The sequence below is a fragment of the Pinus tabuliformis genome, chromosome 5_2, assembly GCF_031772625.1.
Source record: "Pinus tabuliformis cultivar Carrire ecotype Pingquan chromosome 5_2, CPIR1, whole genome shotgun sequence".
Taxonomy (NCBI): Eukaryota; Viridiplantae; Streptophyta; class Pinopsida; order Pinales; family Pinaceae; genus Pinus; species Pinus tabuliformis.
In genome coordinates this window covers 716,726,980-716,740,399 of record NC_142306.1, presented here as the reverse complement: position 1 = coordinate 716,740,399, position 13,420 = coordinate 716,726,980, and the positions used below count along the sequence as shown (strand labels likewise).

The 13,420-nt window shown below is 37.8% G+C and overlaps 1 pseudogene; it reads right to left on the bottom strand.

Moving 5' to 3' along the window:
• Positions 1-237: 237 nt before the first annotated feature.
• LOC149161194 (protein LURP-one-related 15 pseudogene) lies at positions 238-9,271 on the bottom strand (annotated as a pseudogene).
• Positions 9,272-13,420: the final 4,149 nt, after the last annotated feature.

Genomic DNA, 13,420 nt, shown 5'->3' with positions numbered 1-13,420 from the left:
ATCAATATTCAAATAATTTAACACAATATACTATCAGTAGAATAATAAGAATCCTTACACATGCCCAAACGATGTATGTTTTTCCAATCCACCGTACGTCTCATCAAATACAATTTCAATGTTTCACCACTTGGGTGTAGAAATTGAGAGATCGTACGGTATGTGAATAGTTGGGTGCAAAAATTGAGAGATCGTAAGGTATGTGAACAGTTGCTCATAGAGCGCGAGGAAAAGATTTCAAGTAGTTGTTGCATCCTCGCTTTCTTTGTTGATTTCATCAAGAATTACCACAAGAGCCACTATGAAGGCATAATCGACCCTCAGATACATAGTGACTGTAAACGTATCCCTCCCCATCAAAACTGGTGAAACCGTGTATTTACACCTCATCTGCACACAAGTTATTCGTGAGAATTATGTTTTATGTATGTATTTTTATATATATGTGAACCAGACAAAACATGGTATTATACCTCGGCAATGATGGTGGTTCCTTGATAAATTGTACAAGACCATTCAAAGAAGTTTCCTTTGACCTTAAAATCAGCGTGAGCATAATTTCCCAAATATACCTTCAGAGAAGTCCTCAAATGAAACTATGTGGACCTTTGTGCAGTGAAAATCAGATTTTCTGGTCTAGTTCCCTCGCCTCGCTATGCTTCCCACGTGTCGTGAAGGCTTAGCAACTGCCATGAGATAAATAATTAAAGAGAAAACAACAATCATACTCACAGATGTCATAATAATTTTTGGGAAATAATAGTGTTTGTGAATTTAGTTAATCCAATTTTTCATCTTGACCTGAAATTTTCAAAGTTTGTAAGGTTCAGTTCCCTCCAGCTTTTTCAGGAGTGAATTGAAACTAAGCAGAATCTCAGTTTCTCCCTGGTTACAACTTTTGTTAACATATCTACAAGATTATTGCTAGTGTGTATCTTTTCCAAGTCCAACTGTCCATCTTCCAATGCTAACCGTATTAAATGGTACTTGAGATGTATATGTTTAGTCTTGGAATGAAATGCAAAGTTATTTGCAAGATGTATGGAACTCTGGCTATCACTGTATAACCTAACCAAATACTACTTCTTACCCAATTGATCTAGAAACCTTTATAACCAAAGAATTTCTTTACTAGCGTCTGTAGCAGCAACATACTCTACTTCCGTTGTTGAGAGTGCAACAACACTTTGCAATTTTGAGACCCAACTGACAGCTATTCCACCTACAGTAAACACATACCATGTGGTGCTCCTCCTATTATCTCTATCACCCGCCATATATGCATCAACATATCCCTATAGAGCAATGTTTGAACCACCAAAGCATAATGATTGATTTGTGGTACCTCTCAAATACCTGAGAATCCACTTCACTGCCATCCAATGTTCTTTTCCTAGATTGTTCATGTACCTACTTACATCTCCCACTGCATGTGCAATATCAGGCCTTGTGCAGACCATTGCATACATTAAGCTTCCAACTACTGATGCATATGGAACTTTAGACATATAATCCATTTCTTCCTGAGTCTTGGGACACATTTCCTTACTTAGCTTGAAATGGCTAGCTAAAGGTATACTAACTGATTTTGCAATCTGCATATTAAACATTTTCAACACCTTTTGTATGTACTCACTCTGAGACAATGTTAATTTGTGATTCTTCTTGTCTCTAGTTATTCTCAAACCGAGGATTTGTTTTGCAGCACCCAAATCCTTCATTGCAAATGAGTTTTCCAATTTTATTTTGAGCACATTTATTTCATGCATGTTAGAACCTGCAACAAGCATGTCATATACATACAATAATAATATAATATAGCTGCCATCATTTTTCCTTTTGAGATAAACACAATGATCAGAGTGACATCTAGTATAACTTTGTTTAGACATAAACCTGTCAAGTTTTAGATACCCCTGCCTTGGAGCTTGTTTTAAGTTGTACAATCTCTTCTTCAACCTGCACACTAGTTTCTCCTTCCCTTTTAGCTAATATCCTTGTGGTTGCTGCATATATATCTCTTCCTCTAAATCCCTATGGAGAAAGGTTGTCTTTACATCTAACTTCTCAAGATGCAAATCTTCAGCTGCTACTAGACTTAAAATAGTTTTGATTGAAGTCATTTTAACAACATGAGAAAATATCTCATCAAAGTCTATACCCTTTTTTTGTGCAAACCCCTTCACCACAAGTCTAGCTTTATACATTTTTCTACCTCCATATTCTTCCTTCAACATGTAAACCCATTTATTTTGCAATATTGTTTTACCTGTAGGCAACTTGACTAAGTCCCAAGTTTGGTTATGTGCTAAGAATTCCATCTCTTCTTTCATGGCCTTCTCCCACTTTTTCCTGGTTTCTACCTACACTTCCTCTTCATAACATTTTGGTTCACCAGAATTAGTCAACAATACATAATATAATGAAGGAGAGTATCATTCAGGGGGTCTACTTATCCTTGTAGATCTTGTAACACCACTTTTAGTTGTTTGAGGTGCTTTTTGTTGTTGATGGTGTGGTTGTGTTGTTTTTCTGGCTGTTGATCATTATGATTTTTAGGCACCTTCACTTTTTATGTGATCTCATAAAGCACTGTGTATTCTCTATTTTCTTTTTCCTATTTCTTTTCTTGCATCTGATCTTTATACAAAACCTTTTCATTGAATATGACATCTCTTCTCCTAATGATTTTGTGTTTTTCATAATCATAAAAGCGATAACCAAAATGATTAACACCATATCCAATGGAGGTACATTTCTTTGATTTCGTCTCAAACTTTGTTCTATTTTCTTTATTAATGTGGACAAATGCTTCAAAACCAAAAGTCTTTAAAAATGAGTAGTTTACCTTTTTACTTGTCCATACCTCCTCTAGGATACCACCATCCAAGGAACTTGAAGGCCCTCTGTTTATTAGATAAACATCAGTATCTATAACATCTGCCCAAAATTGTAAAGGAAATCCTGCATGCAATCTCATGCACCTTGCACGCTCCATGATTGTCCTCTTCATCCTTTCTGACACACCATTTTCTTGTGGTGTTCCTGGAATTGTCTTGTCTATGCGAATTCCATTCTCTTAACAATACATATCAAACTCTTTGCTGCAATATTCACCTCCATTGTCTGATTTAAGACACTTCAACCTTTTCCTTGTCTCATTTTCAACCAAAGCTTTCCATTTCTTGAAAGTATCAAATACATCATATATATTTCGAATACAATAAATCTAGGTTTTTCTGGTTGCATCATCAATAAAAGTAACATAATAATGAGAGCCACTGAGAGATGGTACCTGAGAAGGTCCCCATACATCTGTATGCACAAGCTCTATTTTTTCACTCTTATTTTCTTTCCCAACTCTGAGGAATCTGACTCTCTTCTATTTTCCATAAACACAATTCTCACAGAATTTTAAATCAACATGCTTCAAACCTGGCAATAAATTTCTTGAGTGAAGAATCTGCATCCCCTTCTCACTCATGTGCCCGAGCCTATGATGCCACAATGTTGTATCTTCTCCTGTAGAGGTTAAAGCATTAACAGAATTAGAAATACCATTGCATAAATACAATGTACCAACCTTTTCTCCTTTTGCTATTACTAGGGCTCCTTTAGTGACCTTCCAGGTTTTATCTGTAAAAGTAGTTACACAACCTTCACCTCCCAACTTCCCTATTGAAATTAGATTTTTCTTCAGATTTGGAACATGCCTTACCTCCTTCAATAGCCATTGATTTCCATTCTACTATTTTATGAAAATTGTACCCATTCCAATGATTTTACAGGGTTTATCATCACCCAATTGAACCTGTCCAAAATCTCCTTGAACATAATCATGAAAATGTTTCCTATCAATTGTGGCATGGAATGAGGTCCCTGAATCTACCATCCATGCAGTAATAATATTTTCTAATGAAAGAATCAAAGCATTTTGCAAACATCACCTATCACATTCGCTTCATGAGTGTTTTCTTATTACGTGTCTCCTTCTTTTCCCTTCTGAGACTTATAGTCTTTCTTCAAGTGTTCTTTCTTCTCGCATTTCCAACACACTATCCCCGATCTAGACTTGGATATGCCTTTCCTTGACTTACTACGATATCCTGGGCTCTTTCCTCTTTCCATTTTTCTTCCCCTTGTCTCTGCAGTGAAATCATTACTTGATGTCTCACCGGAGCTTTTTCGTTGCATTTCCTCGCTAAGAATTGCACCAACAACATCATCAAACTTTAAAGTACTAGATCCAAAGACAGAGTTACTAATGGCCATAACTAAACCATTCCAACTTTCTGGCAATGAGCACATAAATAGCAAAGCCCTAACTTCATCATCAAAAGTTATCCCTACAGAACTTAGCTGACTGGTAACTGTATTAAATTGATTTAAATGATCAACAACAGATCCACCTTCTGACATCTTCATATTAAATAAATGCTTCATATGAAATATCTTATTTTAGGCCGAGGGTTTTTCATATAGTTTGGCCAATGCTGACATTAAACCCTCTGTTGTCATTTCCTTTGAAATATTGAAGGCTACCGACGCCGCTAGACATAGCCGTATTGTTCCAAGTGCCTTTCTGTCGAGAATATCCCATTCTGTGTCTGTCATACTTGTCGGCTTCTTTGTCTTTCCTCTCAGTGGTAGGTACAGATCTTTCTGATGCAGATAATCTTCCATCTGCAGTTGGCAGTTTTGGATGTTAAATTTTTCGACCCTAAACCTACCATCTTCCGTCATTGCTCCCACTCGAACCAGGAACCCTTCTCTCCTGTGAGTTTATTAGCCAAATAGACCTTCGGCTCTGATACCTGTTGTTAGGAGATTATATATTACAAATTAATGGAACACATAAAATATATTGCAGAAATATAATCACAGAAAACACATAAAACAAGAGAGACATAGACATATGTGTTTCACCCAATTTGGGCTACATCCATGGAGAAACAGCCAGTCCTTCCTTTTATATTATCCAGCAAACTAAAGATATACAACCTACAACAGATCCGCTGTAATTCCCTCTTCACTCTCACACAATCTACTCTCTCTTTCTCACTCATAACACAGATATACATAGACACAATACAATTCCCTCATCTATAGCGAGGGGTTGCTTTATAGGGCAAAAAACCATAAATTAAACATAACTTCTATCGTCATATCTCCTCCTAATGAACGACGCAGATTGACTATGAAATTACAATATTTTACAAGGCAATTTTACATCTATTTTTAGCTTCGAGGGCACTGCCACCGATCCTCCACCAGGGGGGCTCCCAAATATCACAGCCCCCCCCCCCGAACCCCCCTTGCAGCGTACATTTTACGGGTGGCGTTGCCGCCACATTACGAATTGGAGTCCAATGTGGCGATACCTCTAAATAAAGAAGATAATTAGGCTCCACACCCAACACTTCATGACAACCATTAACTAAGTTGGAACCGAGTAATAGGTTGGGAGACTAGTTCAAGGAGCTCAGGAGGTTAGGGGTCAGGACTGAACCTTGAGTCTCTGTAGTGCACGATTCAAGCAGGTCGGGGTTAGATAATAGCACAATTGAGGGGCTCAAGGGGCTAGGTTGTAGGCTTGAGGTTTGAAGTTTCTCATTGCGCAGTTCTAGAGGGACAGATGCCTAGGGCTTGCTCAGTTTCTTAGTTCAAGAGGTCAAGGTTGAGGCTTGTTGCTTGAGACTGCATAGTGCATTAAAGAAGGTGATTGGAGGTAGGAGTTGCATAGTTCTGGAGCTCAAGGGTCAAGGCTAAGCATTGATACTATGTAGTGTGTAGTTCTAGAAGGTAGGCTCTGTGTGTTTTGAAGTTATAAGAGGAAAGTTCTAAGCTTGAGGGTTGAAACTGCATAATGCACAGTTCAAGAAGGTTGAGTGACGTTAAGTTGCTTGGGAGGGCACTTTTTCAGATTTGGCTAAGTGTCAGATTAGTAAGTCCAAAGTGAACAATGACAAAAGAAGAGCATGATCACACACTTAGAACAATTGATGACACAACATTTATCACACAGAACATATGAACAAAATACTTCCCCCAATGAAATGACTTTGTGGCATCTTTCCCCAAGTGTGACACTAAAGGTACTTTTTGCAACGATAGTGATGACACTTGTGTCACAGTGCTTGAAGCTTTAGGAATGAGTGTGATATATGTTTACATGATAAGAATGACTCATTAGCACTACCCCTTGAAACAAACCAAAACTACACGTGTGATGCACGACACTTTACATGTTAAAAGACAACACTTTAATTTTCTTCTAAATGGGACAAGATAACTTAGAGAAAACACATGTGATGACTCTTAAGATTTACAATGACAACATGTTATGAAACCAGCTCAAGAAAAGATAGAAAAGATAGATCAACGCTTTAGAATTCAGCCTCTTCGAGGGGGAAACCTCCTTTACATTACATAAATGAACAATTCTTGGATGATACAAATGACAAAACCTCCTTTCTATATATAGGAGTCTAAGGAGTCACAATATAATCTAGCCGACCTAACAATAATAATATAAAGCCACAAAAATAACAATAGAGGGATTCTATGGGGCACAGAAATAACAATATGGGGGTAATAGGGGCACAACAATATAAATAAGGGGTATAACTACAATAGTAATGGGGTAATCACTAGTATTATAGGGACCCAACATGCCCCTCTCCTTCAAAAAAGTGTTGTCCTCAACGCTTGAGTAGTTCTGGATACTTCTGCATAAAATTCTCATCCTCCCATGTGGAATCTTCAGCGGATAAGTTCTTCCACTTGATAAGATACTCTGAAATTGATCGATTTCGTAGCTGTCGAGTTCTTGTTTCTGTGACTGCTTCCGGTTCCAATATAATTTTTCCTTCCTCATCAAGTTCTGGCAATATTGTTTGAATTGGGAGCTTGTCACCTATAACCTTCTTTAAACATGAAACATGGAAAACTGGGTGCAATCGAGAAGCTGCAGGAAGCTCCAATTTGTATGCCATAGTACCAATCTTTTGCAACACCTTGTACGGACCATAATACTTTGGTGATAATTTATTATCCTTCTTAGCTTGCTTTAGGGACATTTGCTTATATGGTTGTAGCCGTAGGAATACCCAATCACCTACATCAAAACTTCTTTCACTGCGATGTTGATCTGCCTGTTGTTTCATTCTATTTTGTGCCAACACGAGGTTATCCTTTAAGAGTTGGAGGACTTGTTGTTGATGTTCGATGTGATGTTCCACTGCCTGAACCTTAGAATTTTCTCTTAAATATGATGTGATGGATGGTGGTTGATACCCATAAAGTGCCATAAATGGGGTCATTTTTGTTGTTGTATGGAAGGAAGTGTTATACCACCATTCAGCCAGAGGCAACCATTTGACCCATTGTGTCTGTTTATCAGATACAAAGCAACGAAGATATCCTTCCAAACATTTGTTTACTATCTCAGTTTTCCCATCAGATTGAGGATGATAAGATGAGCTATGAGCTAACTGAGTACCAAGACAAGAAAATAATTCTGTCCAAAAATTTCCAGTGAAAATGGGATCTCTGTCACTTACAATAATCTTTGGGTTTCCATGTAGCTTTTGAACTGTTTCCATAAATGCAGTAGAAACTGTACTGGCTTTAAATGGATGTGATAATGCACAAAAGTGTGCATACTTGGTAAGTCTGTCAACTACCACCATGATGACACTCTTTCCCTCAGACTTGGGTAAACCTGTGATAAAATCCATTGAAACCTCCTCCCAACGTTGGCTTGGAATGGATAAAGGTTGTAATAGACCCGGTGTCTTAATTGTTTCAACTTTATTTTGTTGGCAAACCAAACATTCCGCCACAAACTTTTGAATATCTGATTTAAGGCCATCCCAAAAAAATTCCTTCTTAACCCTGTGGTAAGTTTTTAAAAATCCTGAGTGCCCTCCTAAGGGAGAAGTGTGCAATTCCATAAGAATCTTTTGTTTTAGCTGGGAATTCTTACAGAGGTATAAGCGATCTTTGTACCATAACGAATCATTTTTCCAGCTAAATGTATCAGAAGTACTGGAATCTTGTTGTAGCTTTCGAATAAGTGCCCACACTTCTTCGTCATTCTTCCATTCCTCCCTTGCTTCGTTTATCCAATCTGGTTGGATAATAGAAATGGCACACAACAATGCTTCCACATCCTCATCCTTTCTTGAGAGTGCATCTGCCACCACATTTTGCTTCCCTTTTTTGTAGATGATTTCAAAGTCATAACCCAACATCTTTGTGACCCACTTTTGTTGCTCTTCAGAGGATAATCTTTGTTCTAAAAAGTATTTAAGGCTATCATGATCCGTTTTTACCTTGAAGTGTCTTCCCATTAGGTAGGGTCGCCATTTCTTAAGTGCATGGAGTATTGCCAACATTTCCTTCTCATAAATAGCTTTGCTTAAAAACTTTCCCTTGATTGGACGACTTTCAAAAGCAATGGGTCTTTCATCTTGCATTAGAACAGCACCAATTCCATTTCCTGAAGCATCACATTCCACAATAAAGGTTTTTGTGAAGTCCGGTGTAGCTAAGACCGGTGCTTGGCACATTGCCTCTTTAAGATGTTCAAAGGCCTTTGTTGCTTCCGGAGTCCATGAAAATGAATCTTTCTTCAATAATGTTGTTAGAGGTGCTGCTATTCTCCCATAATTCTTAACAAACTTGCGATAATACCCTGTCAACCCAAGAAATCCTCGCAGATGCTTTATGGATGTGGGGATTTTCCATTCCTTAATGGCTTTAATTTTGCTAGGGTCTACCTTAACTCCTTCATGAGATACAATATGACCCAAATATTCCACCTCCTGGACTCCAAAGAAACATTTGGATCTTTTTGCATATAATTGTTTCTCCTCCAATAGTTGTAGCACCCTGTCAACATGTTCAACATGATCCTTCCAAGACTTGCTGTAGATTAGTATATCATCAAAAAATACTAACACAAATTTTCTAAGGAATGGTTTGAAAATTGAATTCATCAAACCTTGAAATGTTGAAGGTGCATTGGTAAGGCCAAAAGGCATGACCAAAAATTCATAATGACCCTCATGAGTTCTAAATGCCGTTTTTGGAATGTCTTCAATCTTCATTCTGATTTGATGATATCCCGAACGAAGATCCAACTTGGTGAAGTAAATTGATCCATGCAATTCATCCAGTAATTCATCAATGACAGGAATGGGGAACTTATCTTTAATAGTGAGCTTGTTGAGCTCCCTATAATCTGGACACATGCGCCATGATCCATCCTTCTTGTGCACCAATACTACTGGAGCTGAGAAAGAACTTTGACTCGGTTGAATTATACCAGCCTCTAGCATTTCTGCAACCATACGTTCAATTTCACTTTTTTGGACATAGGGATATCTGTACGGCCTGATGTTTGGAGGAACACTTCCTGGAATCAGATGAATAGCATGATCATGATCACGCATAGGTGGGAGACCTTTGGGAGTCTCAAATACCTTGGAATGATTGTCCAGACTTTTTGGAGATCTGGAGAAATAGATGATTCCAATGTGGAAACATCTAGCGAACATAATTGTGCAATTACACCTCTTTGCTCCTTTTTTAGAAGCTTTGTCATACCATTAGAGCTGATTATCTTTCCTGGTTTCCCTGCAATACCCCTTAATTCAACTTCCTTTCCTTCCACAGAAAATTTGATGAAAAGTTCTTGAAAATTAAAAGCTATTGTACCCAAGGATTGTAGCCATTGGACTCCTAGTACAACATCAGCACCTCCCATTGGAATGGAAAGCATTGGGCTAGTCAATACATATTCTCCCATGGATAGCTTGATATTATGGCACTTTCCAGAGCAATTTATTGTTCCTCCATTTGCAATCATCACTTGACACTCTGGTGCTGGATATAGGAAGCAATTCAATTCTTTTGCTACCCTACAATGAATAAAATTGTGGGTGCTTCCTGAATCAATCAACACTATTACCTTTTTCTTCTTGATTTGTCCTTCTATCTTGATGGTTTGAGGAGTGGTAATTCCCGCCAATGCATTACAAGATATGGTCGGATTTATTTGTTCTTCATCTAGGCTTTGTTCCTGGAGTATATCTTCTTCTTTTGACCTTTCTTGCTCCTTTTCTTCTTCCTCTTCACAATCTATGTAGAATAATTTCTTCTCAGCACACTTATGACCTTTAGTGTATTTGCTATCACAACTGTAACAAAGCCCTTTTGCTCTTTTTTCTTCCAATTGTTGTGGTGTCAACCTTATAGGTTGTGGAAGACTAGGGGCAACAACACTTCCGTCTTTATAGTTGTGAGTGGTATGCTTCCTGGTTGCCATAATTTTGCTTTCCATTTTTCTTGCTAACCTGAATGCCTTCTCTAATGAATCAGGTTCCCAAAGGCGAACATCATGTTGGATATTATCCTTTAAAGACCCTATGAACACATCAATCCTATGCTCCTCTGGAATATCTTTTACCCTTATGTTCAATTTTTGGAACTCCTCAATGTGCTCCATTATTGAACCCTTTTGTTTGAGACTTATCAATTGGCTAAAAAAAGTGTTGCTTTTTGTATCCTCATAATGTGCTATCAATTCTTCCGTAAAAATTGCCCAAGTGATAAATTGTTTACGAGAGCAAAGCCATTGATACCATACAAATTGATTTGGTTCCAAATATAAAGTTGCCATACGTACCTTTTGTGTGTTTTGCACATTATTGAGATCGAAGAATTGCTCCATCTGTAATATCCATGTGGCGGGATCCTTGCCATCAAACTTCCTCATATCGATTTTTGGAATATGGTGATTCTTCGATCCAACATTAGCATCTATGGAATCATGATTAACATTTCTTTTGTTCTCATCATGAGTTTCCTTTACTACCTTTTCACCATTAGTGACCCTTTCTTGTAGCAACTTCTTCAATTCTTCCATGTCTGTCTTCATATCTATCTTCAAATCTGCCATGTCTCTCTTCAAATCTGTCTTCGAATCATCCATCTTAGCTTCCATGCCCTTTATCTTAGATTCCACGCCATTTATCTTAGATTCCACGCCACTTATCTTAGCTTCTGTTAGCTTTTGTGAGCGTGACATTTGTTGCACTTGTTCTTGTAATTTTGATATATCATGTAGCATTTCTTCCTCTTCTTCATGAGTCATGCTAGAGCTTTCAGGTTCCTTACTAGGTGTTTGCATTTTCTTTCCTCGGGGCATCAGTTACCGATAATAATGCTTTACTATGCCCTTTGAATTCCGTTAAACCAAGCTTACACAAAATTTTAAAAAAAACTACACACCTTTTTTCACTTTATAGAAGCCTGATATTGAATCTGATGTATCTCTGTAATTTCGGATCATCCAGTTCTGAAATTTCTACCTGTAGTAGCCTTCTGCGTCCTCTTTCCAATGCCACAAGTCTGAGCCAAATTGGATTCTCCAAGGAAGAGTTATGTGAAATCTCCCACAGTGACTTGCTTTTAGACTGGTTCAGTAGAGCGAACTTGTACGACGTGCCACGAGTCACTGTTTCAACCTTTGAATCTGAAACACACACACAAGAAACTACAGTCCGTCCTCTTTCTGTACCTTTTTACGAAATTTCAATCCGATCCTCAGAGAGAAAGTTATGACGATTTTCCCCAGGTCACCTGTTTTGAATGTAATTCAGGAGTCTGCAAAAAGACCAACTTCCTCAGATCATATCTCCGCAAATATCGCGCGAAAAGCTCTGAAATTCGGACCCAAGGTTCAGCGCCAATTCTTCTCAAATGGGTTTTTTTTGCGACTTCTGAAACGTCACAGAAAAAAAGTTATAGCGAAAATTCCACGATGACCTGTTTGGAGCAGCGAAACCCTAGAATCCAAAGCTCTGATACCAAATGTTATGAAACCAGCTCAAGAAAAGATAGAAAAGATAGATCAACGCCTTAGAATTCAGCCTCTTCGAGGGGGAAACCTCCTTTACATTACATAAATGAACAATTCTTGGATGATACAAATGACAAAACCTCCTTTCTATATATAGGAGTCTAAGGAGTCACAATATAATCCAGCCGACCTAACAATAATAATATAAAGCCACAAAAATAACAATAGAGGGATTCTATGGGGCACAGAAATAACAATATGGGGGTAATAGGGGCACAACAATATAAATAAGGGGTATAACTACAATAGTAATGGGGTAATCACTAGTATTATAGGGACCCAACACAACATGTAAAGTCAAAATAGGCTTTGAAATTTGGATCTAGGCTAAAATTTTGGAGGGTGTTGTAGCAGCGACAACACTTGGTGACACACTAGTTGAATTCCAACTTCTCTACCATAGTCAAATATTTTGTGCAGGGTCTAGCTCCTCGGGATTATTGACTCATCATGAAAATTACTTTGGTTACCTACTTACCCAATGTATAAACATATTCCCCTTCATCCTTTCTCAGTTGAACACAATCATAAAACCATCCATATCGTAATGTTTCAATTTAGGAGAAGGGTAATGTTATTTGTGAGCTTATGATATTCATAGTATACTTTATCATCTCTGGTGTTGCTCCATTTCCAGTAGGCCTGGACAGTACCGCAGTGGATTCACATCAGGAACACAAGAATTTCTTCATTTCCAACGAGCTTAGACAATACCCCAGCAAAGTTACTTGCTTCACCTCTCTACATAAGAAGCCTTTCTCTTCTTTCACCCTTTATTTATTTATTTTATATAGGACTGTACATTGACACATATTTATTTCATGGGGTGGAAGAGGGATCCCGACTTAGTGAGAGAATAAGAAGTTGTTCCTTCAGAGAAGCATATATAAAACCTTTGATATGAGTTTGATCATTTATATTTTTCCTGTGTCCTTCTCTGCTTGATCGAATCAGTGTGGAAAACACCAAAACATAAAGAACCTAGTGTACGCATGAAGTTTCTAGAATAGACACAGATATCATTGTTCAACAAAAAATTTTCCTTACTCAAGGATTGCATTTTCCATCAAAACATCATCGACCAAAAGTTCTAACCAAGACAAAGAAGAAGGATTGAAGGTTAGCCAAATGTTGTAGTGTCAGAAAACTCTTTTCAATTCTGCCACATACATTGGAACCCAAAACACACTTACACATGACACTTATTCATATGAACAAAAGAAAATAGAATGAAAACACTGAACATGAAAAACGAACAAAAATAACATATTATGTACATAGGATAGGGCACAACCCTAACCTATCATTGAAAATATTTCTTCAAATCTTGGCCATTTACAGGAAGAGAATCAATATTCTCGTCCAAATATTGGAGATGATAAATGTGATGGCCAAACTTCTCATGAATAGAAAATGGTATGATCCACAACGATAGGAACTTAGTGTGTTTCCCCTTCTCTTCGTGAGCTTTGTCCCACTTCAATACCAGGT